Source organism: Balaenoptera borealis (assembly GCF_965194805.1).
Source record: "Balaenoptera borealis genome assembly, chromosome: X".
Taxonomy (NCBI): Eukaryota; Metazoa; Chordata; class Mammalia; order Artiodactyla; family Balaenopteridae; genus Balaenoptera; species Balaenoptera borealis.
Window position 1 is genome coordinate 98721044 of NC_138881.1, and position 27655 is coordinate 98748698.

The 27655-nt window shown below is 40.3% G+C and overlaps 1 long non-coding RNA gene across 3 annotated transcripts in view; it reads right to left on the bottom strand.

The window, feature by feature from the left end:
- Nucleotides 1-27655, bottom strand: part of LOC309620798 — a 432804-nt gene that overhangs the window by 336031 nt on the left and 69118 nt on the right. The window lies entirely within an intron of this gene.

Genomic DNA, 27655 nt, shown 5'->3' on the forward strand with positions numbered 1-27655 from the left:
ATAGTTGGTAGCCATAGCAACATGATAAGAACTGAGTTTTACAACGATAACACTGGCTGCAGTGTAGAAAAGGAAAGCAGTTTGAAGGCCATTGCAGTGATCTAGCTGAGAGATGATGGTGGTCCAAATGAAACTCTCTGATGTTGTAGTAGATGCTGTGCTAAGTCATCCAGAACCGCCTTCTGGACCAAGGCACTCATTTCCCCAGCTGCCAGGAGTGTTGGCTGCTGATGGCTCACAGGTGAATCAGTCTCCAGAAACTGCCCTCAGCCAAAGGGATTTTACGTCTGATGTTATGGCTCCTTTCCATCTAATCATCAGGCAGTGCAGGTGTTCAAAGCCCCATCCCCCCCTTGCCTCAACTGGAGATCACTCTAAAGGAACATCTCAGCTTGTGAGCAACTTGTTGTAACCGCATCACATTTCAGCAAATCCTTTTGCCCAATCCTCCTTCATTCACTTCCTTAGAGACTTTTTCCTGAGAGTGCTCCCCAAGAAATTTCCTGCACACAAAACTCTGTTCAGTCTGTTTCCAAAGGACCAGATCTAAGACAGAACGAACCTCAGTCGTTCTCATCTAGAAAATGAGAGGGTGGATTGGATCCTTGCTAAAAATATTTCCTTCGCTCCACAGCTCCACGGACTTTGGAATTCTTCGACAATTCTTGCAGCTGTTTCAAAACACCAGGAAATGGATATGACAGACACTTCATTTTAGCAACCCCAGCAGGACTCATCACAGTAATTAGAAATGTTTCACAAACAGACCACCCACCAATCTTGCACCCAGTTGGGGTTGACACTGTCTACTTTTACTGATATAAAATTCTTTATGGCTTCCATGCCAAAGCTGGCTTCTTATAAAAAAAAAATACTGCTTCTCCCTGTGGACCAGCAGGAAACAGTGCTGTTATCTTTTGCTGATACCAGAACTAAAAGCAGTTAAGTCCAGCACTTTTCTAAGTGTACTGCAAAACTGAATGTATGATTAATATTATCAAGCTGGATATTGCCACTGTGACTCTCTCCCCTTTTCAAAAAAGTTCCTCAGCAAATTAAAACGAAATGCAGAATTCTTTGGTGAGCTATTACAGCTGTACCTCCCTGCTATCAATGGCACTCCATTCCTAAATTCTAAATCATGTGATTCTGCCCATCTCAGCACAGTGGTTTCATGTGCACTTTCCATGATTTATGGGGCCATTTTCCTGTAAAGAACTTTTTGAAAGCATGTATTTACAAAGTGCAGTTCCAATCTTAGATCTGAGAGCTACAAAGAACCTTCTAACATGGAGACCTGGAGTTTTTAACCTCAGGTCTGTGGAACCATGGTTGGGCTGCAGGGGGTCTGTGAAACCCTCAAGTTGGATACAAAGTTTATGGCGAGATGCCAGAGCTGTTATTAGAGTCCATAAGCCGATGGACAGGAGGTTCATGCCCCTGAAAAATTAAGAACCACTGTCTACACCAATTGTCTTGCTTCTTACTTAATGAAACTGAGGTTCAGGGAAGTTAGATAACTTAGCCAAGATTGATCGGTTATCAGTAGCTCAACTGGCACTAGAACCCAGGTCGGCTTCCTTTCAGTCCAGTGAGCTTTCTACTACTCTTAAGCGTTTCGAACCAAGGCATCATGCCTACTATATTCAAACTTCCCATCACCAGACCAAAACTTTCCTACTGCCAAGAATATTCTTCCTCAGAGGAAACCAAAGCCTTCTGTCAGGCTCAGTAACTTTTATAATACCTCCTATTTATCTAGCATTTTATAGTTTACAAAGCATTTTCACACATATGATTACATTTGATTTGAGCCTTGAAACCCCTTCAATATATAAAACTAGGAGTTAAAAGCATAGGCTCTGGAACTGGTCTACCTGAGTTGGAATCCTATCTCTGCTATTACTAGCTGGGTCACCCTGAGCAAGTTATAACCTAGCTTTCTGTGCCTCAGCTGCCTCATCTGTAAAATGAGGATGCCTTGAATAAACATTAGCTAGTACCATTATCCCTATTTTATAATTACCAATGAGGGGACTGAGAAACAATATTATGTGACATTCTCAAATGCGCTCTGTAATTAGTGAATCTAGGTTAAAAAAAAAAAAAAAAAAGGGCCTTAAACTCCAAGTTAAAAACGTTTCAATGTAGAACATGTAGAACTCTGAGTATAAATATAACAACCATGAAGCAATCAACCTCCCAATCATTAAAACAGCTGTTCATTTATTTCCGTCTATTGATAAGCTAGACACCATCATTGGGTACCCAAATATGAAATTCTAAATCCGTTCTGAGAATCCCCTCTTATTTCCTGTTTTTAAATGCATGGAAAATCAAAATCAAATCAAATCTGAGTATGTTATGTCTAAGCTTCTTTTTAAGCCACATGAGACATGTCCCTTGAAAATTTTTGAATTAAGACGACATGCTGGGCATAGTCAATTATTTAGGGAAATTTTTTTTTTAATGAAATGAAACACAATATTAAATACCCTGGCCAATAAGAAGGCATGTGACCTTAGAAATGCTTTTCATAAGCTCAAACTTGCCCAGATCGTATCCCCAAGTAATCATTAAGGCCTGTGCTCATGGTGTGTTCAAAGTGAGCAAGGCCTCAGACAACAGCTAGCCAAGAGCACGAGTGCTCGCCTCTGGGCTAAAAAACCAAGGAGGCCTCATTCACCTTCCTTTAGCTTGTGCAGTGGCCACTTCAGCAGCGCTAACTAGGAGCTCCCAAATGCACTTGAGCTGAAGGAGCCTTTAAATGAGTTTTTCAATTACCATAAAACACATTATAAACTTTTCTACCCAAGTCCCTTTATGCATTGTTGGCTGAGTGGATTGGATTGTGTGAAAAGCATCCCTTTTTTGCATCCCTGATAGCAATATGCATGTTCTTTGGTGACGGATAAGTAGGCAAGTTATAACATGCAAGGCTAAAGAAGCAGCCCCTTTCTTTGAACAGATTCACCCATTCTCTTGCCTTGCATCTTTCCATTTCTAATTTTTTTTTTTTTTTTTACCACCTACTCTTGGTCCCAGTCAGCTGAGGCCTTATCTAAAGTGACAAGAAGGGTAGCATTATGAATGTGAGAAGACTTTTTTAACCTTAATTTTCCTCCCCTGTGAAACCATCGCTTTCTCCAGTGTCATGGAAACCTGTGATATCTATTAGTTGCTTTCAGTAGTGGCTTTGTGCTTTCCTATAACAGAGCATTCCAAGTGAAGTTATTTTTAGCATACAAGAGTCTACTCCCAACTCGCCTTTAATTTAAGTTCAGAGCAACATACGCCAATGTCATAAAGCTGATAATAGAGACTATGCTTGTACTACTAGTATCCGGAACAACAGGATGCTGTAGGGGGGGCCAGATCCTGGAGCTAAGATTGCACTAAGACCCACAGACATGGAAAACAGACTTACGGTTACCAAAGGGGAAAGGGGCGTGAGGGGTGGAATAAATTAGGACTTTGGGATTAACATATACACACTGCTACATATAAAATAGATAACCAACAAGGACCTACTGTATAGCACAGGGAACTATACTCAATATTTGTAATAACCTATAAGGGAAAAGAATCTGAAAAAGAATACATATATATATATATATATATATATATATATATGTGCAAAACTGAATCATGTTGCTGTACACCTAAAACTAACACAATATTATAAATCAACTATACTTCAATTAAAAAATAAAATAAATAATAAGAATAATTTTTAATTTTATTTTTATTTTAAGATTGCACTAAGAGACCACGGTTGGGCTTTAAGCCTGCCAGCAACCCTCTGAGTCATCAGCTAGGTTAACTTCACCTCCTACAGTCAGCTGCAAACCACACTGCAAGACCTGCCCCCTAACTCAAGTCAGAAGGGCAGTGTGAGGAAAAGAACACCAAGTAGATGAGGCGTCTAGAAACCCGTCCTAGTACCAAGTTCTATTGCAAGTTCTATTCTCCAGGCATGTTTCCTCTTCTCTAACATGAGAGGGAGTAGAGATATGATCATTTTTGCCAATTATTACATCCTAAGAACCCTAAACCAGTAACTTAGCATCTAGTTTGTTATATTCTTGATCCCATTATTACTGTGAGACCCCAATCAATGTCCCAGTGACCATGTCTGTGTCTTGTTTCTCTGTGCAAAAGTCCTCACCTGGAACTCCAATTCTCCCAATGACTTAATATGTGGCCTCCTGATACCCAGTCTTCATGACCGAGTCCTCAATTTTTATGCTGACTACTCCAATTGCCATCCCTCTAACTTTCCCATGTGGGGTACTAGCCACCCCAGTTCCTGTTAATTACCCAGCACACATCAGCCTGGGTAGACAGTATGTTTGTTGGTTGGTTTTGCCTGACAATGCTTGTGAATCTGCTCACTTGATACCCTAGAATGATGACATCCTGCATTCAGACCGCTCTCAGACAAATGCTTACCTGTCTGCCTCAAAGACTAGCTCCCATTATGGTTACCAGGGGGGAAGGGTCGGGGGAAGGGATAGCTAGGGAGTTAGGAATTGACATGTACATGCTGCTATATTTAAAACGGATAACCAACAAGGACCTACTGTATAGCACAGGAAACTCTGCTCAATATTATGTAACAGCCTAAATGGGAAAAGAATTTGAAAAAGAATGGCTACATGTATAGTATAACTGAATCATTTTGCTGTACACCTGAAACTAAATCAACATTGTTAATCTACTATACTCTGATATAAAATAAAAGGTTTAAAACAAAAACTAGCTCCCATATTCCTATCTCTTGACTCTGTGGGTCAGCCTGGACTCCTGATCCCAGCTTCCGCCATCACACCACTACCCAGGCTTCCGTTCCTACACATTTTCAGACTTTTCTAATCCCTGTGTGGAGAATGGCCTCTTCTTTCTGGGGTAGTGCCCTGATGCATAAAAGATCTTCACTCTGAGGCTGGGCCTTAAGTGGGCAAGAAGGACCGGGCTTGGAGTCCCCTTCATAGTAGGGCCATGGTCCCAACAGCAAGGATGGTGAAAATCATGTTATCTTGGACCCATAAACTGTGATACAGTAGGTATGCACCAATGTGGAGTACTGGCCAGGATGCATTGTGATTGGTTGATGACCATGCCATGGCGGTTGTTAAATATTGTAAATGTCATCTCGACATAAGGTCTTTCTTCTAAGGATCTCTGTTTTCCCCTTTGTAGTTCCAGATTTCCCTCTCCTGATCAGTGTGAAATAGTGAATGGGCATCAGTTCCACATTTTTACTCCTCTTTCTTCTCCATTAACAATTGGATGGTTCTCTAAGGCTCTTGAGATTTACTGCCCCACCATCCCTTTCTAAGATCAGAATACATTTCTAAGATTCCAGGTGTGATAGGCAGAATCATAAAGATATGCTTCCTCCCTCTCCCTCCAAGATTCCCATCCCATGGTTATACTATCCAACACTAATCTGGGTTCTACTCTGAAGCGACTTTGCAGATATAATTAAGGTATGAACCTTAAGATACAGGGGTTGTCCTGGATAATCCAGGTAAGCCCAATCTAATCACATGAGCTCTTAAAGCAGAGAAGCTTTCCTACTTGAAGCCAGAAGAGGCAAGAGAGATGAAACAAAAGGGGAAGTCAGGGAGATTCGAAGCATGAGAAGGACTCAATTTGCCATCGCTGGCTTTGAATGGGAACAGAAGTCAGGCAATGAGGGCAGCCTCTAGAAGCTGAGAACAACCCTCAGCCCACAGCAAGTAAGGACACAGGGATGATGTCAGTCCTAGAACCGCAAGGAACTGAATTAAGCCAACAAGCTGAACGAGCCTAGTGCATTCTCCGCTTACGCCCCCCTAAAAGGAACAGTCTGGCGGACTCTTTGACTTTGGCCTTGTGAGACCCTAAGCAGAAGAACCGTTGAACTATGTTGTACCCAGACTTCTGACCTACAGAACCGTGAGCTAATAAATTTGTGTCGTTTTTGTCCACTCAGTTTATGGCGATTTGTTATGACAGCGTTAGAAAACGAATACTCCAGAAGTGTTTCTGAATGCTCAGCAGTATTTTTTTTCTCATTATAGCTCAATACTTTAATCTTTGAATAGACCTCTCTCCATTAAACTAGGATTCTCTGTCTTTACAGCTTTTGGTTTTTGATTTAGGGTCCCACCCTTCTGCCAAACCTTCATTTCATAGCCCCTCCTCCATAGCTCCATCCAGGCAAAAATATACCATGGGGGGGAGGGATAAATTAGGATCTTGGGATTAACATACACATACTACTATATAAAAAATAGATAACCAACAAGGACCGACTGTACAGCGCAGGGAACTACACTCAATACTCTATAATAACCTATATGGAAAAAGAATCTGAAACAGAATAGCTATATGAATATGTACAACTAAATCACTTTGCTGTACACCTGAAACACAACATTGTAAATCAACTATAGTCCAATATAAAATTAAAAATTAAAAATAAATAAATAAATAAATAGCATTGGAAACAGCCTCAGCCTCCCTCAGCTACCTCACATATTTAGCTGCAACCTCCACGTTAAAAAAACAACCTTGGTCTTGCTGAGAATTTCCAGACGTTTTAGTGCCTAGACTTCAAGGTACCTCCCAGCCTCGTGAATCGCCGTTTGTTCCGGCATCCCTAAACCCTGAGACACACCAGGCCCTTCTGGCACCCCTGGACCTCCCAAACACAGATTCAGTACCTCTGGTACCTTCCTTTCAGGCAGCAAAGAGGAAATATTGTGCCTGAGTCCCTCAATGTCATCTGACCACTGGTGTATTGTGTTATTCATAAGTAGGAGTTAGAAATTAAAATGAGTTGTCTAGATATGGTTTTGTATATAAGTAATCAACAGAATGTGTGTCATGTACTTAGGCCCCTCAGTCTTTCACATCTGAAGGCAGGCAAACAACAATAGACATGCACTCAAATACGCATCATTGGTCACCTGGTGGCAACTCCCTAGAGTTCATCATGGCTCCTGAAAGCAATGAAGTCAACACTCTGTGTTTAAACTTGCCATTCCTGGCCCTTTAAAGTGACCTTGAACAGTCATAGGTGTCGTCACTGGATCATTCTCAAAGTACAAGAAGATATAGGAGAGGATAAAGGGATACGAATGCGGTCTGGGGCCCCTCTAGGTCTCCACGCCGGAATGCAGCTTGCCAAAAACAAGTCTAATGTCTACTCACAAAGAAGCCCCTTTCTTGCCTGGAATAATGTGAAAACTCATTCCTGTGGTTGGCTGCAAATCCCAACCACTATCCCAGTTGTACAGATGGGAAGGGGAGAAGGGAAGAGACAAGAGTTCAAAAGTATGTAAGTATGAGAAGCAGATCTTTCCACAGGGTAGCTTAAAAACCAGGGACATCAATAGCCCCAAGGCTGCAGTTCAGAATGGAAATAAGAAAACTTTAATACAAACAGGAGCCACTCCACCACCTTGTAACGTGGCCTCTGGCAAGTCAGTGATATCTCCCCTGTGCCTGTGTTTCCTAGCTCGTGTCTGCACTGAAGCTGCCTGCCTCTCTTCAGCAGCCTCTCACACTTGCCGCACATCTCACTCAGAATGTCTTATTTGAGAAACTTTCACCTCGGTCGTTGGTGATGCTCCAGACTGAAGCACATCGCTGCCTCCAATCCCACTGCTGGGCCTCACGCAGTTCCGCGGCTCGGTGGGTGGATATTAAAGAAAGGACAGTCTCTCCAGCAGCCCTGCTTAATACACTATTCCCTCGCATCTCTGTCTTATTAGTTCAAGAAAACAAGGTTTCCCAACGTTTCACAGAATCTACGATGGTGAAAGGGCTAAAGGTTTAAAAACTGGCAGAGAAGACAAATGGAAGGAAAACTGTTTGAAGTTAAAAGTAATACCCCAAATTTTATCTATCAACTTGGCTGTTTTCAAGATACCAAACTTACTGAAGGAACAACAACAACAACAACAAAAACAGAAAACCAAGCTTTGTGCTAGTAAACTGTGATACCGATGCTACCTGCTGGGAAAAAAAATTAAGTAGTTCCTCATTTTCCCTCTACCTTCTAACTCCAGGCCACATACAGGAATTACTCTAGAGCAAAATTTTAGCTATATGTTTTCCAATCTGTCCCAGTGCCGTCTCCAAGTCTTATTCCAAAAGGTCCATGGACCAACACAATGCCCCCATATGTTTTTTTTTTTTAATATTTATTTTATTTATTTATTTGGCTGCGCCGGGTCTTAGTTGCGGCAAACAGGCTCCTTAGTTGTGGCATGCAAACTCTTAGTTGCGGCATGCATGTGGGATCTAGTTCCCTAACCAGGGATTGAACCCGGGCCCCCTGCATTGGGAGCACGGAGTCTTAACCACTGGACCGCCAGGGAAGCCCCCCCCATATGTTTTTAAGCCCATGTCCCATTCCCTCCTAAGATTATTTTTCCAGCCATGCAAATCACCTGAAGAACTTGTTAAAAATAAAGATTCCCAAGTCTACCTCCTGGAGATTCTGATTTTGAATGTTTAACCAGCATCCCAAGAGATTCTTTGATCAGGTAAGGTGGGCAACCCTGCCCTGAGATCTTCTAAATCCTAGCTACTGAAAGTATATATAGCATTGGTATCACCTAAACTTGTTAGAAATGCAGATTTTCAGGTCTTGTCCAGCCCTAGAATCTGTCTTTTAAGAAGACCCCTAGTTGATCATTATATACATTAATGTTTGAGAAGCACTGTTTTAAATGGTTGAGTCACCTGGTAACCTAATAGTCTCCATTAATACTACTGTGAATTAGGTTAATAGATAATTCCTCCAATTCACTTTTTATTCAACAAATATTTGGGGATCTACTAAGTGTTTGAGCACTGTGCTGGGCCCCAGGATTTGTATTTTGTAGAGAAGGCCTTAAACTAGAGGAAGCCATCTTTAACAGTGGTATATCAGGCACTAGGACAGTCTCACGAGGAGGACATTTTGAGAGTAAGGTGGAGCAAGACCATGTCCAAATCATACCATGTGATTGGCCACCTAGTCTATCTACGCATAAGGCTGGTTTGGGCTATGCAATCCAATCTCTGATCACAGTAAATTCTACCCCTACCATCCCAACTCTCTCAATGCTCGACCCCTCAAAGAAGTCAGGGGTGTGGTTTTGAGCACAGGTGTGTGCACAGCATTGATGAAGAGCCTCGCATCCACTCAAACATGCTCCCTTGGAGAAAAGAACTGTCCTAGGTCAGTGACTGCAGCCTGAACATTGGCAGGAACAGCAAGTCAGGTACGAGAAAGCAGGGGACCACTCCAGATAGGTCAGGGGCGTTTGCCCTGCAGAAGAGCGCTGAGCTTGAGGCTAGGCAGCGACGGTGTCATGGCTTTGGTCCAACCAGCTCCTACAAACAACTCAGGCCTCGGCTACTGGCTATTTTGAGACCAGTGCAGCCCGCAGTTGCAGGAGCATTTCATTCCTTTCTTAGATCACAACAGACTTGGGCTTTCCCCCAAATCCAACCCACTGACATTTCTCTTGGGTAGTGGGGTGTATGAGGACAAATATGTAACAGGTTCTGCTGATGAAATCATCCCTAGCTAAAGACGATAGGCAACAAAGATCCTAATCTAAACACACTGCTGGATAATCATAGTCAAATATTAGACTTCTGCTTCGTGATTTCAAGTAAGTTAACAGGAAAAACAAAGACTTGAGTCATCCTGGATTTCAATATTTGTAGCCAAACTGATATGTCATAGCTGAGAAAACCAAGTGATCCTATGAGGCTCCATGAATAAATTATGAGATGTCTGTGAGGGTTTTCATCCAAGTTTATACCAAGGTATCCAAAAAGTGTTTGAAAAATTTCCAGCACAAGAAGAAAAAACTTCCAACTTAAGTTAGTTTAAGGCTTTTAGAAGCAACTATAGAAAATCTCCCCACTTATCTCACCCCTTTTACATACAGACAGAATTTCAGACAAGGGTTTCATTACAGACATTTGCTTTATCATAGACAAAAATCAATTGTTTGAATGTTTAAGGATACATTCCTTTCCATCTGGTTTCTCATTCTTGTCAATCCACATGGAACGGAAAATTAAAGACTTAATGGCTACCAAATTGGTTCATACTCTTCCACCTTTGATTGTCATTACATCCATTGTTCAGGAAATTTCCTTCTTAAATGCTGTGTCTAAAAAATAAATATTGTGTGTTTCTGTGATGTTTGCCATCTCATTGTAGGTTTGAGCTTGCAGTGCTGACAGGCGGGAGGCTTCCCCTTTCTTCCAAGATATGAGATGTACAAACCAGGAGTGCTGCCATCAGTTGGACAGGCTGACTAGGTTACGGCCTCATGATCCCAGCAGAAAAGGATTCTGTCAGGGTCTGCTCCAGCTTCAAGAATGGCCAAGGCAGCAAACTGGGACAGTACAGCTGCATGCCAGCCTCTAGCCCTGGCCACCCCCTGGGAATCCAGTTGTTCTGTGCTATGGCCTAAAAAGTATAAAAGGCCACCTGTCTCAGGCAGGTTTGGTCTGTCTCTCAAAGACTCCTGATCTCTGCAGCAATATGTCTGCCTCTGCTCTCCCTACTATTCCCTTGACATTGACTTTTGTTCTCTCTGACTTCTGTCTTCCCTCATTCAAGACCACAAACTCAGATTAATCCTGTGCTCCATTCATACCACATCTTTAGCCTTCTAAATCCTAGGAATGAGCCCTACGGTATTGATGAACTCCCCACAATTCAGAGGGTCAAATACATAACAGATTCTGCTGATGAAATCATTCCCAGCTGAAGACAATAGGTAACAAAGATTTTAATCTAGACACACCATTATACCTAACAACTAAGGGGAATACTAGTGCACATTTGTCTGTATTACACACAGAGAGACATTTAAGCTTTATTACAAATATAACTCTACAAATAAAACTATTGAAAAACAATAAAAATAATTTCTAACTACAACATAAGAAAATGTGATACATAATCTATACTAAGACTTTAACACTAGTTAAAATGAGGTAGCCCTGAAGAACTAATAGCCATTGTTGTTTAGTCTAATTCTAGGTGTTCATCTCACATCTAAGTAAACAATAACTCTATAACTCACCCTTAATATTTTTTGAGAGTCAGAAATTTGTAGGAAGATAGATATAGATATATATATGTATATATATATAGCTCCCGTATATGGTTCCTGCACTTACAGCTTTGGAAGAGCTTATCATAGAAAGCTCTTTCAAATGGCTTTCATTCAGTTGTTGATACCCCCCCCCCACTAGCAGGTCAGACCTAGAGTCGGCAATTTACAACCCTTCTAAAAAAGTCCTATTTTCCTTTCCAAGTTTCTAGCCTCTAAAAAATCTCGTTCCTTGTTAGCAGCGAGAAAAGAGAGACGGGGGAGAAAAGAAGATTACGGTCATACCCTGCACATGTTCACAGCATGCTTGCCGTGACTTTTAGTTGGCATTAGCACACAGTCGGTTTCCTTAGAAATTTATGTAACAGACTTCAAGCCTCTTCCAAACCCACTTAATTTTTTTAAGGGGCCATGTCCTTTTTCCTCTGAACAAAGTTAAAAATATTTAAAACAGTATACTGTGGCTTTTCAACAGCAGGAAATCTCTAAGTGGCTTTTATACAACTGCATTTAGAGATTTATAACAACAAGATGTACTTTCAAAGATGTGTTTATGTGTGCGTATAAATAGGTAAACACAAAAGCATACACATGTGGAAAAAAAATCATAACACGAACCATTCTTTCTGATTCTTTGATTAGACTCAAGATGAAAATTATATCATAGATAAAAAGAGAAATGTTATAACATGCTTATTGCCATGGGGTTATAAATAGGACTGGGATAAAACCATTCCTCACAGGTAAATCCAGGGGTCTTTAGTTCTACACAGTACCTGAATCTGTTGGCCAACCAACTTCTCCTGAAACAACTCTTTCTTCCTTAAAATCTCTCCCCTTCCACCTTTTTGTGGTACTACAATGTCTTCATTATCCTATTGCTTGGACTTCACCTTTTTTATTTACTTTCATAGGTTGTGCTTTCTCTTTCTACCCCAATCAAGGCTAAATCTTAAAACCATTCTACTGTTCTTACTTTGTATTCTCTACCCCAGTGACATAGCTTCAATCATCACCTTATTGCCAACAATTCCCTAACTTATTCATCCAGCCCTGACCTTTCTCCAGAGCTTTAGTCCCACATACCCAGCCAAAACTCTCAACAAGCAAGGCCTTCTGCCACCTCCAACAAAATATAGCCAAAATCAAACTCATATTTTTTCCCACAAACTAGCCCCCTTCCTAGCCTCCCCCCCACCTTGTCTATCATCATCATTCTCCCAGGCTCAAAACTTTGGTTCATTATTTTTTACTTCATTCTCCTCTTCTTCCGTCATGAGCTATAAATCATGAAGCATTCAACAAATATTTATTGAGTGCCAAACATTTGAAGCCACTAGGCTATGCATTAGATAAATTGCTGGGTTGTTTCTATTTTTTTCCCATTTATAAACAATGTGAAACTCTTCAGTTCCCAACAGTATAGTGGACCCCCAAAACCTTCCTGCTGTAAAATATCTAGAAATGCAGAATTTTATTTAAAAGTCAGACTTTTAAATGCTTAGCTGAACTCTCATAAAAGTAAAAGAAACCACCAGACACCAAAAATGAAGAGGAACCTGAAAACCAGGGCACTGAGCATATGACTTAATATTAGAACAGCCTTGGGATATCTGTGGGTCTCCTTTAACTAGAATCTTGAATTTTAATGGTCACGTATGTAGAGAAGAGAAAATAATGGCTCATACAAAGCAAGGAGTTGGAAATAAGACCTCAGGATAAACCTGGCACCATTAAAAGTCTATGCTTTCATTAAAAGGGTACACAAGATAAAAATCTGCATACAAGCACAGAATGACTGAAAGTAATAGTTTGTTAAAAAAAAAATTAAAATTCATATTAAAGTAGAAATAGATGGCAATTTCCTTAGCCTGATAAAGGATGTCTACCACAAACCAACAGTAAACACCACATTTAGTATAACATAAGAAGCATTCATTTTAAAGTTAGAAATAAGACATGGATGTCCTCTATGCTTCTGTTCAGAATTTTGCAGGAGGATCCCAGTAATGCAATAAGACAAGAAAATAAAAAAATTTAAAAGTTGGAAAAGCAGCAAAACTATTTATATTTGCATACTTTCTACATCAAGAGAAGCTACAGATAGACTAATATAAGCATTCTGTAAAAGTGATATGGAAAGGCAAAGTAACTAGAATAGTAAACAAATAATCTTTAAAAAGAAGAACAATGTTGGAAGCCTCACATATAAGACAGTATAAATCTACAGAAATCAAGACAGCATGGTATTACAGAAAGACACATAAATTAATGGAAAAAAAATTGAGAGTACAAAAAGAGTTCTATGCTGGGACAATTGAATATGTGCATGCAAAATGATACACTTGGACCTCTACCTCCTATCATACTGAAAAATTAATTCAAAATGGACCACAAAACTAAATATAAGAGTTCAAGTATAAAAGTCTTAGAAGAAAACAGGAGTAAACCTTTATGACCTTGGGTTGGGCAACATTTTTTTTTTAGATGTGACAGATATTGCACAAATGATAAAAGAAGAAAACAGACAAACTGAATTTCATCAATATTTTATTTTATTATTATTATTAACTTTAGCCACACTGCACAGCATGCAGAATCTTAGTTCCCTGACCAGGGATCAAACCTGTGCCCCCCTGCATTGGAAGCGTGGAGTCTTAACCACTGGAACACCAGGGAAGTCCTTCCTCAAAATTTTAAAAGTTTTGTTTTTCAGAGGATACCTTTGAAGAAGTGATGTCTCAACAGACTGGGAATATTTGCAAGCCATATCTCGAGTAAAGGACTTGCCTCCAGAGTATATAAAGAACTCTTATAATTAAATAAGACAAATAACCTCGTTAAAAATGGATAAAGGGTTTGAATAGATACATGAAAGACCAAGAAGCCCTTGGAAAGATGTTCACCATGATTAGTCATTAGGGAAATGCAAATCAAAACTTCAATGAGATATCACTTCATAAGCACCAAAATGTCATCAATAAAAAGCCAGACAATAAGAAGAACTGGTGAGGATGTGGAGAGACTGGAATCCTCTTACACTGCTGGTGGGAATGTAAAATGGTACAGCCACTTTGGAAAACAGTTTGGAAATTCCTTAAAAAGTTAAACACAGAGTTACCACATGACACAGTCATTCCTATCTTAGGTATATATCCAAGAGAAATGAAAATATATCGTACATATACCTGTACATGTATGTTCATAACAGCATTATTTATAAGAGCCAAACCATGGAAACAACCCAACTGTCCATCAGCGGATGAATGGATAAACAATGTGTGACGTATACATATAACAGAATACTATTCTCTGGTAAAAAGAATGAAGTTATGATACATGCTACTGCATGGATGAACCTTGACAATATTACGCTACGTGAAAAAAAAAAAAAAAAAACAGTAACAAAAGACTACATATTGTATGATTACAATTATGAGAAATATCCCGAATATAGTAAGTCCCCTACATACAAACGAGTTCCGTTCCGTCAGCGCGTTCATAAGTCCAGTTTGTTCATAAGTCCAACAAAGTTAGCCTAGGTAGCCAACTAATGCAATCGGCTATATAGTACTGTACTGTAATAGGTTTATAATACTTTTCATGCAAATAATACATAAAAAACAAACAAACACAAAAAATAAAACATTTTTAATCTTACAGTACAGTACCTTGAAAAGTACAGTAGTACAATAGCTGGCGCTTCTTAGCAGTACCAGCTACATCACCGCTGCTTTTACACTTGCTTCTGGACATCTGGGCTTGAAATAAAGACACTGTACTACTGTACTCTATACAGTACTATACAGTAAAGTACACAAAAGCACAACCACTTGTAGGGGATGCACGCATGTGACAATGTATGTCAGACACGTGAACTAACTTACGTGAATGGACATGCGAACACACGTTCACATCTTTGAAAGTTCGCAACTTGAATGTTCACGTGTAAGGGACTTACTGTAGGCAAATTCATAGAGACAGAAGGTAGATCCGTAATTGCCTAGGACTGGGACAAGGGGGGCACCAATGAAGGTGATCTACTGCCAATGGGCAAAAGGCTTCTTTTGGGGGTAATGGAAATATTCCAAAATTATATTGTGGTGATGGTTGCACAACCCTATAAATATAAAAACCACTGAAGTGTTCACTTAAAATATGTGTTTTGTGGTATATAAGTTACATCTCTTTAATAAAAAAAAAATACAAAATACTCCCATACATAGTCAACTGATTGTTGACAATGGTGCAAAGGCAGAGATAGATAATAGTCATCCCAACAAATGATGTTGGAAAATTTGGACATTCATATGCCAAAAAGGGAATGTAAAGCCATACCTTGCACTCTACTACAAAATTAACTCAAAATGAGTCATGCACCTAAATGTAAAACAAAGCCATAAAACTTATAGAAGAAAACATGGGAGAAAAGTTTCGTGATCTGGGGTTGAGCAAAGAACCCTTAGTCATGACACCAAGAGGAAAATCCATAAAAGAAAAAATTGATAAACTGAACTCCATCAAAATTTGCAATTTTTCCTCTGTGTAAGACAATGATCAAAGAATAACAAGAAAAGCTGCAGACTAGGAGAGAACATTTGCAAACCACATATCTGACAAAGGACTTGTATCCAGAACACCTAAAGAACTCTCAAAGCTCAACAATTATCTTTTTTAATGGGCACAATATTTTAACAGACACTTAACCAAAGAAGATATACAAATGGCAAATAACTATACAAAAAAGATGTTTATCACCGCTGGTCATTAAGGAAATGCTAATTTAAAGCACAATGATATATTTCTACATACCTATTAGAATGGCCAAAGAACAAAACAAAGAAAAATAAAAACTAGGACAATACCAAGTGCTGACAAGGATGTGGAGCAACTGGAATTATTACATATCACTGATAGGACTGCAAAATGGTATAGTCACTTTAGTAAATAGTTTAACAGTTTCTTATAAAGTTAAACATATTTATTTTGAGTCCTAGATATTTATCCAAGAGAAATGAAAACAAATTCCCACAAAATATTGTATGTGAATGCTTATGGCAGCTTTATTCATAATCACCAAAACCTGGAAACAACTCAAATGTCTTTCATCTGGTGAATGAATAAATTATAGTACATCTGCACAATGGAATCCTACTCAGCAATAAAAAGCAATGAACTACCAACATATGCAAAAACATGGATAAATCTCAGATATATATTACTAAGTTAAAGAACTCAGATCCCAAAGGATAAATACAATGTGATTCCAGTTATATGATATTTTGCGAATGGCAAAACTAGAGAGACAAAACAGATAAGTGATTTCCAGAGGATGGACATGAAGAAAAGGGTTGAAGAAAGTGGCAGTATGAGGGAATTTGGGGAGTGATAAAACTGTTCTATATCCTGGATGTAGTGGTGGTTCCACAACTGTATGCATTTGCCTCACTTCACAGAACTCTATACCAAAGAAAAGTGAATTTTGGGAATTCCCTGGTGGTCCAGTTGTTAGGACTCTGCACTTCCACTGTCGGGGGCATGGGTTCAATCACTGGTCAGGAAACTAAGATCCCACATGCCACACGGCAAAAAAAAAAAAGTGAATTTTACACTACGTAAATTTTTAAATAGGAGTCACCAAGATTGAAAGATAAGAGTTACAAAGATACGAAAAACAAAAATATTAATCGCATCCTTAAACATTAGCGAGCAAAAATTAGAAAATAAATTTTTGAAAGATATTACTTGCAATAGTAATAAAAAACTATAAGGTATCTAGACATAAAATATACATCATACCTTTCTGGAGGAAATTATAAAATTTTACTGACTATAAGTAATACTTTCATAGAACCTTAAATTCAATACAAGTCTGATCAAAATCCAAAAATGAGTTTTCATGAACCTTTATGAGCTGATTCTAAAATTCATATTACAGCCAAGAAAATTTTAAAGGAAAACAAGTGGGGAGACTCACCCTAACAAATACCATACGTATTTTTAAAAGCTTTAGTAATTAAAACACTGTGAAATTGGCACAGTGGTACACCAAAGCACCAATGGACCAAAATATGAAGCATAGAAACAAATCTACTCTATGGAAACTTGATGTATAAGAGAGGTACCATGACAAATAAATGGAATGTAGTGGACTATTCAGTAAATGGTTTTGGGACAATTGGTTCACTATGTGGAAAACAAATTTTTTCCATAAGATTCCCACCTGACAACATTGATAAAAATTAATTCCCATTGGATTAAAATCTTCAGTGTTAAAAGAAAAACAAAAAACTTGGTAAGGAATATTCTGCAGAACATTTTTATGATCGTGGGGTAAGAAGGCTTTCTTAAACAAGACACAAAAGCACAAATCATAAAGGAAATGACTGTAAATGTAACTACATTAAAAGTAAAAAGTTGGTACAATATAAATCAACATATACAAAGTGAAAAGACAAGTTACAGAGTGGTGAAATTATTTTGCAACTTGTATATCCTAAGAAGCACTGGGCACTAAATCTGTACTTTCCAATGTGGTAGCCACTAACCACGTGTAACTACTGAGCATTTGAAATGTGGCTGATCAGAGTTAAGGTGTATGATAAGTGTGAAATACTCACCAGATTTCTAAGACATTATGCAAAAAATAATTTTAAATATCTAATTTACAATGTTTATATGGACTAAATGTTTTTAAATGATAATATTTTGGATGTACTGGGTTACTAAAATTAATTTCACCTGCTTCTTTTTACTTTCTCTAATGTGGTTTCTAGATAATTTTAAATTACACTATGGGGCCCACATTATATTTCTATTGACAATGTGGATCTAAAACAATGCAAAATGTATATAAACTCAAATGGCCAATAAAACATCTGAAAAGATATTCAGCTTCCCAATGAATAAGGAAACATAAATGCAAACAATAACAGAATATGCATCAGATTCCCAAAGTTTAAAAATCTGACCTTACTTAGTTTTTGCAAGGATGTGTACCAACCGGAAATCTGACACATGGGCATGTGTATGGGGTGGGAAGGAGTAAAACTTAGTGCAACCACTTTGAAGAATGATTTGGTAAAATTTCAAAGTTGAAGATGAGTATTCCCTACCATCCAGGAATATCTCCTATGTATATAGACGATAGAAACTCACACAAGGGTGCAAGGAGACATAAACAAACAAACAGTGTTCACTACAACATTGTTTAGAATTGTGAAAAACTGGAAACAATGTCTAACAAGAGAATACATAAACACATCGTGGCACATTCAGACAATGGAATATTTATTATTCTTTAGGGACTAGAGCAGTGATTCTCAAAATATGGTCCCTGAAATGTGTCAGCAATGTAGATTCCTGGTCCCAACCCAAACTCACTGCAGCAGAATCTCTGGGAGGGGGAGGACAACAAGGTGTGGTTTAACAAGCCCTCAGGTGACCCTGGCGATTGCTGAAGTTTGTCAACTACTCAACAAGAGCTGCATATATTGGCTGGATGAATTTCAAAAACAATGATGTTGCAGAAGGATATGTATAGTATGATACCATTCCTCTCAAGTTTAAAAACTGGCACATAGCACTTCATATTGTTCGTGGATGCACTGTGGTCATAAAAATATAAAAACGTGCGTGGAGGTGATTGACACCGAATTCATGGCGACACAGAGTAAGGAAAGGGGCAAATGGGATATGGGAAAGGAGGGGTTAAAACCGGAGATTTCAACCACATTTGTGATGTTTCATTTATTTAAAGAATGTTTGAGATGCTGGGATAAACATCTCTGTGCACACATCTTGACACCATTGTCTGATTCCTTAGAATAAAGTTGGAGAGGTGGAACTGAACTACTTCTTTCACTTACAACTGTCACCACCCTAGTCCTCATCCCCTAGGGTGGGAAGTATTGCAATTGTTCCTTACTGATAACTCTTCTCGAACACGTACCCAAGCAACACAGCATACATACTGACATCTCCAGCTTCTAAAAACATTGCTTTGTACACGTCTCCCTCTTTGGACAATTTCGGTGGTACTTCAAACTCCCCACCTGATATTCAAGTTCCTACAAAATAACATTCCTGTCTACTGCCTCAACTATACAACACCGGCTACGTGTACCATCCTATAAAAAAAAGTCTCTCCTTCGGTTAAAGTAGTCTATGCTCCCTAAACACACCCCACACATTTCTGCGTCCTTGCCTTTGTCATTACTCATAATCTCCTTGTTCCCTAACATCCAAGTACTGCTAGCATGATAAAATCTGGCCCATGTTCCAGGCACTGGCCCTGCCCCCGATCATTCTGGAACCAATTAGATCATAAATCGCCCTCACTGATCATCTTTTCCTTTGAACTCTTCTAGCATAATGTGTCACTCACATGGTGCTCAGTCACACCATACTGTATCGTTTATTTTTATGTGCCTATGCCTGCTCAACCCAGCTAGACTGTATTATTATTTTTCTAGTGAAATTTTGTCTTGCTCCAGAAAGAATTTAAGGTGGTTCAACTAGATTGTAAACATCCCAAGGCCACAGTGTATGTTTCCCTAGTACCAAGCATAGTACCCTACAAATGACCTAAATTACAAGCTCAGTGAGGGTAAGAACCATGACTGTTTTGTTCGTAACTGTGTATCTAGTACCCAGTGAATTCTGTAGGACTTAGTAGGCACCCAATGACCATTTGTTGTTGAAGAAATGAATGGGCATTATAACTGTAGGATGATGATTGCTGCTTCCAGGTATAAAATACTATTTGAGACCTGGAGAATGAACAAGGAAAAAGACATACACAACAGAGGCTCCACAGCCCACACCATTAGCTCCCCCAAAGATTGTCATTCCTGGTTGCACACCGTCCTCATAAACCTGCTGTGCACCTCTTGTTTCAAAGCAAGATCGATAGCTAACATTGATTGAGTGCTCGATTTGAACAGGTGTCGTGCTAAGTATGTTGCTTGCATGATTTAATCTTCATGATAGTTCTGAGGGGCAGGCACTAGGATTCCTGTAAATTACAGATGAGGAAACTGAGAGGTTATATAACCTGACCTACAAGCCACAGTTAATTACACTTGGAAGCAGGACATCAAAAGCTTAGGCTCTTAACTACATTCTGACCACATGGAAAAGATAATGATGGATTCAAACAGGTAAATTTAAGTAAGATCAGTATCTGGTTCTAAGTCATCAATCAAGTTAATGCATTCAATCACTTGTTTGCAAATTGCTTTGCATTTATAGAAGGAAAGCAAACATTGACTGTGTTTCTACTATGCCTCAGGTGCTTTCAAGCTCCTTATTTGATTTGTTTCCATCCCCAGCATCAGCTGTGAGAGGGAGGAGTCATAGTTATCCCCATTTTGCAGGCGAGAAAATTGAAAACCAGAGAGATGAAGTACCTTGCTCAAGGTCACACAGCTAGCAATGGGCAGAGCTTGGTTTTGACTCCAAGTCCAGATGTTTTACCCTGTAACATAGCCGCTCATCTCAGACGCATTTAGAGGTTATAAAGGCTCCCATATACCACATGACAGAAAGTCTCATAACAGTTATTATTGCAGTGTATTATCTAATACCCCAGCAACCGAAACAAGGTGAAAGCAGTTCTATACCATTTAATATCTAGAGACTATAACATATGCTTAGACGTCCAATCAATGTTTACTATAATTCAGTTAACTTTCAGTACCATAAAATATCAAGTTTCCCATAGACCCCAGCATTGGCCAACTTACAAAGTAATTGTCCAGAACGTGTCATTAGCTGGCAGACCTCTTTAGACCAACTGAGAAAAAGGTGGTACCACGAAGACCATATTTCTATTAACTATATATTTTCTAGAGACAATCAAAGTGGTGGTTATAGCCTGGGACAGCTTATAGATTTCTTGAAATATTGACTTTTAGTAAAATTCTTTGTGGCTCACTGACTTCTCTTAATATACCTATTAAGGTATCCAGAGAACTATAATTATAGCCACTATATCTTGTTTATGCAATATTCAACTACTAACATGGCATGCCATTTATCTCAATAATTATCTCAATAATTATTCTATTAAATATAAATGAGTGTCCTTAAATCAATCTATATGCTGAAAGTTTCCGCTGCATTGCACCCTCATGCTGGTGTCCAGCATCTGTTTATGGAAGTAGCTCCCCTGGAGACTGTAGCAAGTCAGCATGCAGGAAACCTGAGGGTAATGGAAAGGAGAACCAAGTCTTTGTGGATCTTTGACCTTGTTTATGCAAGATAATTAGCAAGATGCTTCACGTACCAAAAATCACTAAATCTATTCAGGTACTCACTCCTCCCCCCCACTCCCCCCCCCCACCCAAACTCCCAAGAGATACTTAAACAGAACATACTTTGTCGTAGCCAGGACAGTAAAGGATTAAAGGACCTGGTGCTGCTGGCCACTGATGGAAACAGAGGGAGAAAAATGATTAGTCCTCCCCCTCTCCTCCTAATCAGCTGACTTGTTCCATCCTGTTTATTCTCATCTCTGTCTCTTTCTTACTCTCGCCCACGCCCAAGCTCTCACTGCCCAGTGCAATCCAGGCTTGTGGGAAGAAATGGGCTCAAAGATATTTTAGCTGCTCTAACTTTCTTATTCTGGACTAACGGTGCTTCAGTCCCAAATCTTCTATTTATAGGGAAAGGAAATTGTAGATGTAAACTGCACATTTCATTCCCTCACAAATCATTTTCCGTGGCATATCCGCTTCAAGCATTCTGAACTCAAGGAATCCGAGACAGCACACTATCATGAACCTAAATGACGATGCATTTGCCCTCTGATTGCCATGTCATGATCCTCCATGACATGGAAGGGTGATGTGCAGGAATTCAGATAGTTTACTGAGGGCAGTGAAGAAGCGAGGGCTCCCACACCATCACCCCCTCCCGTTCATTTCCCCTAGAAACAAGACGGGGGAGAGAGAAGTTCAGATTAGTACACACACTCATCAGTTTCCCTTGTTTCAGCTCCTAAAGTAATTCTTTAGCGTCCTAATGGGTGGGCTCTTCCTGCTGCCCAAGAATTAGCTAATTTGAAAGTTAGCGCTTGAGGGTAACCAGGAGATCCATGGGGGTCTAAGCAACAGGGGGAGAGCCTTGGGGTAAAGGTACTGTCCTCTTTTAATAGGGTCACAACAGCTGGGGAAAGAGGAGGGAGAGCAGCTAGAATGACTGAAGGAAGAAAGAAGCTGCTTCCAATCAAACCCACACCAAGAGAACAGGTGTGGGCTATCGGTACATGCGCGCTATACGCACACAGGGCACCTCTTCCGCTATGTGCCTCACAGTCATTAAGAAACTGGAGAAGATATATTAAGTACCAGTAATAGTCATTTCTTTATTGCCAGCAGTAATGGCCAGACCATGAGATTGCACAGCTCTTTCAAGTATCATAAAAAGGGTATTAAATTTACAGCCAAGTACAAATTAGGAAAGACTTTAAGGAGCCTGGCTCAGAGCCCACCTTAGATGGAAGAATCTTTCACAGCATCCCCAGAATGGGTACCTTTAACCAACAAGTCACTCTCCTCTCTGAGTCTCAGTTTCCACATCTCTACAAAACTATCATTGGACTAGGCCAGTGTTTCTCAAAGTGTGTTGCATGAAACATCTCTATCAAAATCACTCAGGTGGGAGCTTATTGAAATTAAGATCCATAAGTCCCTTGCGAGACCTATAGAAGCAAAAACTCTGAGGCTAAGGCCCTGAAATCTGCATTTTGAACCCGTCTCTTCCCCTTCTGACCCCACATGGTTCTGATATATATTCAGTGAGTTGGAAAGACGCTACACTTCCTGTGATTATGTTCATATTGTTACCTTTTTCTAGACAGCACTCCCCCTCCAACTTTATCTGTAGATGTCTTGCCTGTGTTCCTGGCTCAGCTCAAATGCAGCCTCCTCTCTGAAACTCTCCTTTATCCACGTCTCTGACAGATGCCAGCTCCCCTGTTGCTATGGGGCAGGATATGGGGAGGCACCGATGCTGGGATAGAGGTAGGTGTTGTGTGCATTGGTATGGAGCTCAGGGAAGAGCTCTGAAGTTTGCACTGATGTTAGGTACCTGAGTTTCTTCATTTGAGTTTCAGTTGCTCTAAGAGCCTCAAACCATTTATACCAATAACTAGGACACCTACTATCTTAGTCCATTCGGGCTGCTATAACCAAATACTATAGACTGGGTGGCTTACCAACAACAGAAATTCATTTTTCACAGTTCTGGAGGCTGGAAGTCTGAGACCAGGGTACCAGCATGGTCAGGTGAGGGCCCTTTTCTAGGACTTCTTATTGTATCCTCACATGGTGGAAGGGGTGAGGGAGCTCTGTGGGGGTCTCTTTTATAAGGGCACTAATCCCATTCATGAGGGCTCCGCCCTCATGTCCTAATCACCTCCCAAAGGCCCCATATCTTTGAATACCATCACCTTGGGGTTTAGAATTTCAACACATGAATTTTGGGGGAGACAAACATTCACCATATCACTTATATTGAGCCTCTGATTGGTTAGAACAGTGAATTACAACTCTTTAGCAACTATAGTTGGCAAGGAATTTTAGCATCCACTTGAGGATGGAAAAACAGGAATCAAAAGGAGATCAAAAGGCTGCCAAATAGACAAATGTACATGTATAGTAAGAAACAGAGGAAATGCCCAATAAGGGGCCTTCTCTTGCCCAGTGGCAAATAATAGCTAACTCCCTAGTGGATCTTATGCAGTTGGAAGACAGGAGAGGAAGATGGAGGCTGGGGAGACGTGTGAGGTTTGGGTTACACTCCAGTTTTAAAACTTCAGTAGGTGAAAGACACTACATCAGTGTTTCTCAAAGTATAGTTCGAACATCTGCATCAGAAACACATGAGGAGCTTATTAGAAATGCATCTCTCTACCAATTGGGATCTCTCGTGCCCAGGGGCCAGCCTTTGGGATCACTGCCACCACCAGATCACCCCTTGAGTCTTGACGCTTCGCTCTTCTAGTTTCTCCTTATACAAGTTTCTAGGGGCTTTGAGAGAACTATAAGAAGAACAAGCCATGAGAATTCTTGACCAGGAAATGCCTGAGGCCCACGGGAGAATTCACATCTCTCTACTTAGTTAGAGAGACTCAGGTAAACCCAATCATCAGGGATCACCACATTTTCAGGCCCTTTCCCGCTTAACTGTTAATATCTTCACACACACACACACAAATTGAAACAAACCTTGTCTCAGTCAAGGATATTCTGCCTCTGTTAATTCTGCAGGAACAGCACACTGCTATTGCTTATTTTTCCAGAGACCCTCGACTATTTTCTTAATAACCTCCCATGTACAATAAAATAGTCAAGCCCAGGCTCCTCTATGGGCTTTGCTAATTTATGCCAGTAGACTCACCATCTGCACCCACAGGTTTGCATGCAAACTATCTCCCTAACTCTGGTTCATTATCAGTTATCAAGCCAAGTGTCTAATACTTCCAATGCCTCCCAGAGCCTGTTTACTGGAACTTCAACACTCTAAATCTGTATCTACATGCAGAGTGAGGCAGACAACATGTGAAATTATCTGGGCGATGCAAATAGATCTACTTCACAGGGGCACATGGGTGGCTGCCTAATACGAAGCATATTTTTTGGTGTCCGATGCAGCCTCTCGAGAGAAATGCTACGCAGGAGGATAGCCCATTAGGATTCTTTCCAGTTAGAGATGTAATCCATTCTATGAGCTATTACCATGTAATCTGCAGGCAGTTCCATACCGTGGGGGGAATACCACTCCCAGCCATCACGACAATCCCAAAAGCCAGAGTCAAGACCTTTGCCATCTCTCTTCATCCATCTAGCCATTCAACAAATAACTATTCTACTATCCCCCAAGTCCATTGCTAGTTGCTGTGATTCAGCAGTGAGCCAAACAGATTAAAGTGGCTGCCCTCCTGGGGCTTGTATTCTAGTGGGAGAAATTGACAGTAAAGTCAAAGAAAATAATTTCATGTAGCAATAAATGCTACGAAGAAAATAAAACACAGCAACTAGGAGATGGGAAAACTATATTGGGTCATTGAGAAAGGCCTTTCTGAGCAGGTAACACTTTCACTGAAACCTGGGTGACAAGAAAGAGCCACCAACGGGCAGATCTGGAGACACAAGAGAGAGAGGGAACAGCAAATGCAAAGACTCTGAAGCAGGAAAGAGCTGGGTCTGGCTGAAGAATAACAAGGAGGCCAATATGGCTGTGGGGGAGAGAGTGGCTGGAGATAAGGTCAGTCAAGTAGGCAAAGCCATATTGTGTAGGACTCTGTAGGCGTGGAGGAGAGTTCTAGAGTGTATTCTAAGTACAACAGGAAGGCAAGGAGCCTGTGTGGACTGATGGAAACATGATACCTGAAGAAATATTTGCCTTCTTACTGGTAGCAAGAGTTACTGTGTATACTACCATGGGCTGAGATGCTTTAGAACACATCATCAAGTAGAAACCTCTCAACAAACCTGTAAAGTGTAACTGTTCCCAGATGAGGCAACAGAAACTTTGAGTTCACCCAAGGTCACAAAGCTAATAAGTGGTGAAGCCAGGAGTCAAACGTACATGTGTCCGACACCAAAGTCAAAAGCTATTAATCACTATACAAAATAAGGTATTTTGTTCACTGAAAGTCTACCCAAGTAGGAGTAGCCAGGTAAGTTACCATTTATGAAGACCTCACTATATGCCAGGAACTGAACCCAGTTCTTCCTCACTATTACCCTGTGAGATGGCTATTATGATATAGTTATGTCATTTTGCAGATGCGGCCACTGTGGCTGAGACAGGCTAAGAACCCATGGTAAGAGGTGACAAATTCAAACCCAGATCCACGTCACTCCAAAGCACATACCGATAGTACTTCCCCACGATGCCTAATGTCACTTCTTTTGTTCTTAGGATTATCTTAATTCAAATGTTACCTTACTTTAGAAATGTGTCGCTATCCTGCTCCTTTACGCACAGTCAGCAAGTGCTCTGGAAGGCACAACAAATGTACTATAATCGGAATTGAGATGGAATAGAAGGCAAGGTAACACGTAAGCTAGCCCTCTCCTCTGGCTCTTTGCAGGCGGAGGACGCTGCCCATCTGTACGAGGATGGGAAGCTGCAAGATTTTTTTGTATGTCTGTGCCTGGGGGACAATGACTCTTCTGTCTCAGCTCTGAATAGGAAAGACACTATCAGGTTGGTCTGAAATTTCTGTAACTGTACACGTATGCTAAGATGCCAGCATCCGATGGTAACGTGCCCTGAACAACCTCTGGAATCCACCCCTCCCCACGTGCCCTGGGACTCCAGAAAACCCTCTCTATTAGGGAAGGGGAAGAGAAGGAACAGCTACCCTGAGGCTGTCGAATAAGCTGGAGGTTTAAGATGGCTATTATTTAAACATTGGAAAGCACTCGACAATGAAATATTATTCAACCGTAAAAAGGAACTTCTAATACCAGCTACAGCATGAGTGAACCTTGAAAACATCATGCTAAGTGAAATGTCAGACACAAAATGCCACAGGTTACGTGATCCCACTTAAATGAACTGTCCAGAATAGGCAATGTCATAGAGACAGAAAGATTCGTGGTGGCCTAGGGCTGGGGCGGTTGAGGTGAATGGGGAGTGACTGCTAATGAGTTTGAGTTTCTTGAGGGGTGGGAGGGGCATGATAGAAATATTCTGAAATTAGTTGTAATGGTGGCACAACATTGTGAATATACTAAAAACCACTGAATTTTATACTTAAAAAGGTGAATTCTGTGGTTTGTGAATTATACCTCAATAGAGTTGTTATAAAAATTACACGTGTGGGCAAATTCCCTGGCGGTCCCGTGGTTAGGACTCCATGCTTTCACTGCTGAGGGCCCGGGTTCGATCCCTGGCTGGGGAACTAAGATTCTGCAAGCCACATGGTGCAGCCAAAGAAAATTATTACATTTGGGGAGATAATACTAACTTATATATGTATATATATAAACGTATTCAACATCCACAAAAATCTCGGAACTGCCTAAACCAAAGCAATGAATGCTAGTAGGACCCAGGCCACACACAAACTTCCTCCTGATGATTTCTTTTCCTCTCTGTGCTTCGCTTTTCCTTCAGGGTCCTAACAAAGAATCTTCTTTCAATGGCCCAAGAATGCAAGCAATGCAGAGCTTCAACATACAAGGCACAACTCCTAGTATTAATGATGATGGTGATCTCACTGGTGATAATAACTAAAACAGCAGCCAATAGTTGAGCGCTCATTATGTGCCAGGCACTACATCAACCGCTTTATGTATATTACCTCATTTATTCTTCCCAACTACCCTGTGAGACAGCTACTCCTAGCCAGCCCATTTGACAGATGAGGAAAATGAGACACCGAGAGGCTGAACGACTTACCCACGTCAGGAAACTGGTAAATGGTGGGTCCAGAAAGAAGTCCGGTTATTCTGATATCTGATCTGTGTTTTTAGCCACTACACTGTATACTACTTCCCAGTAGCCGTGGG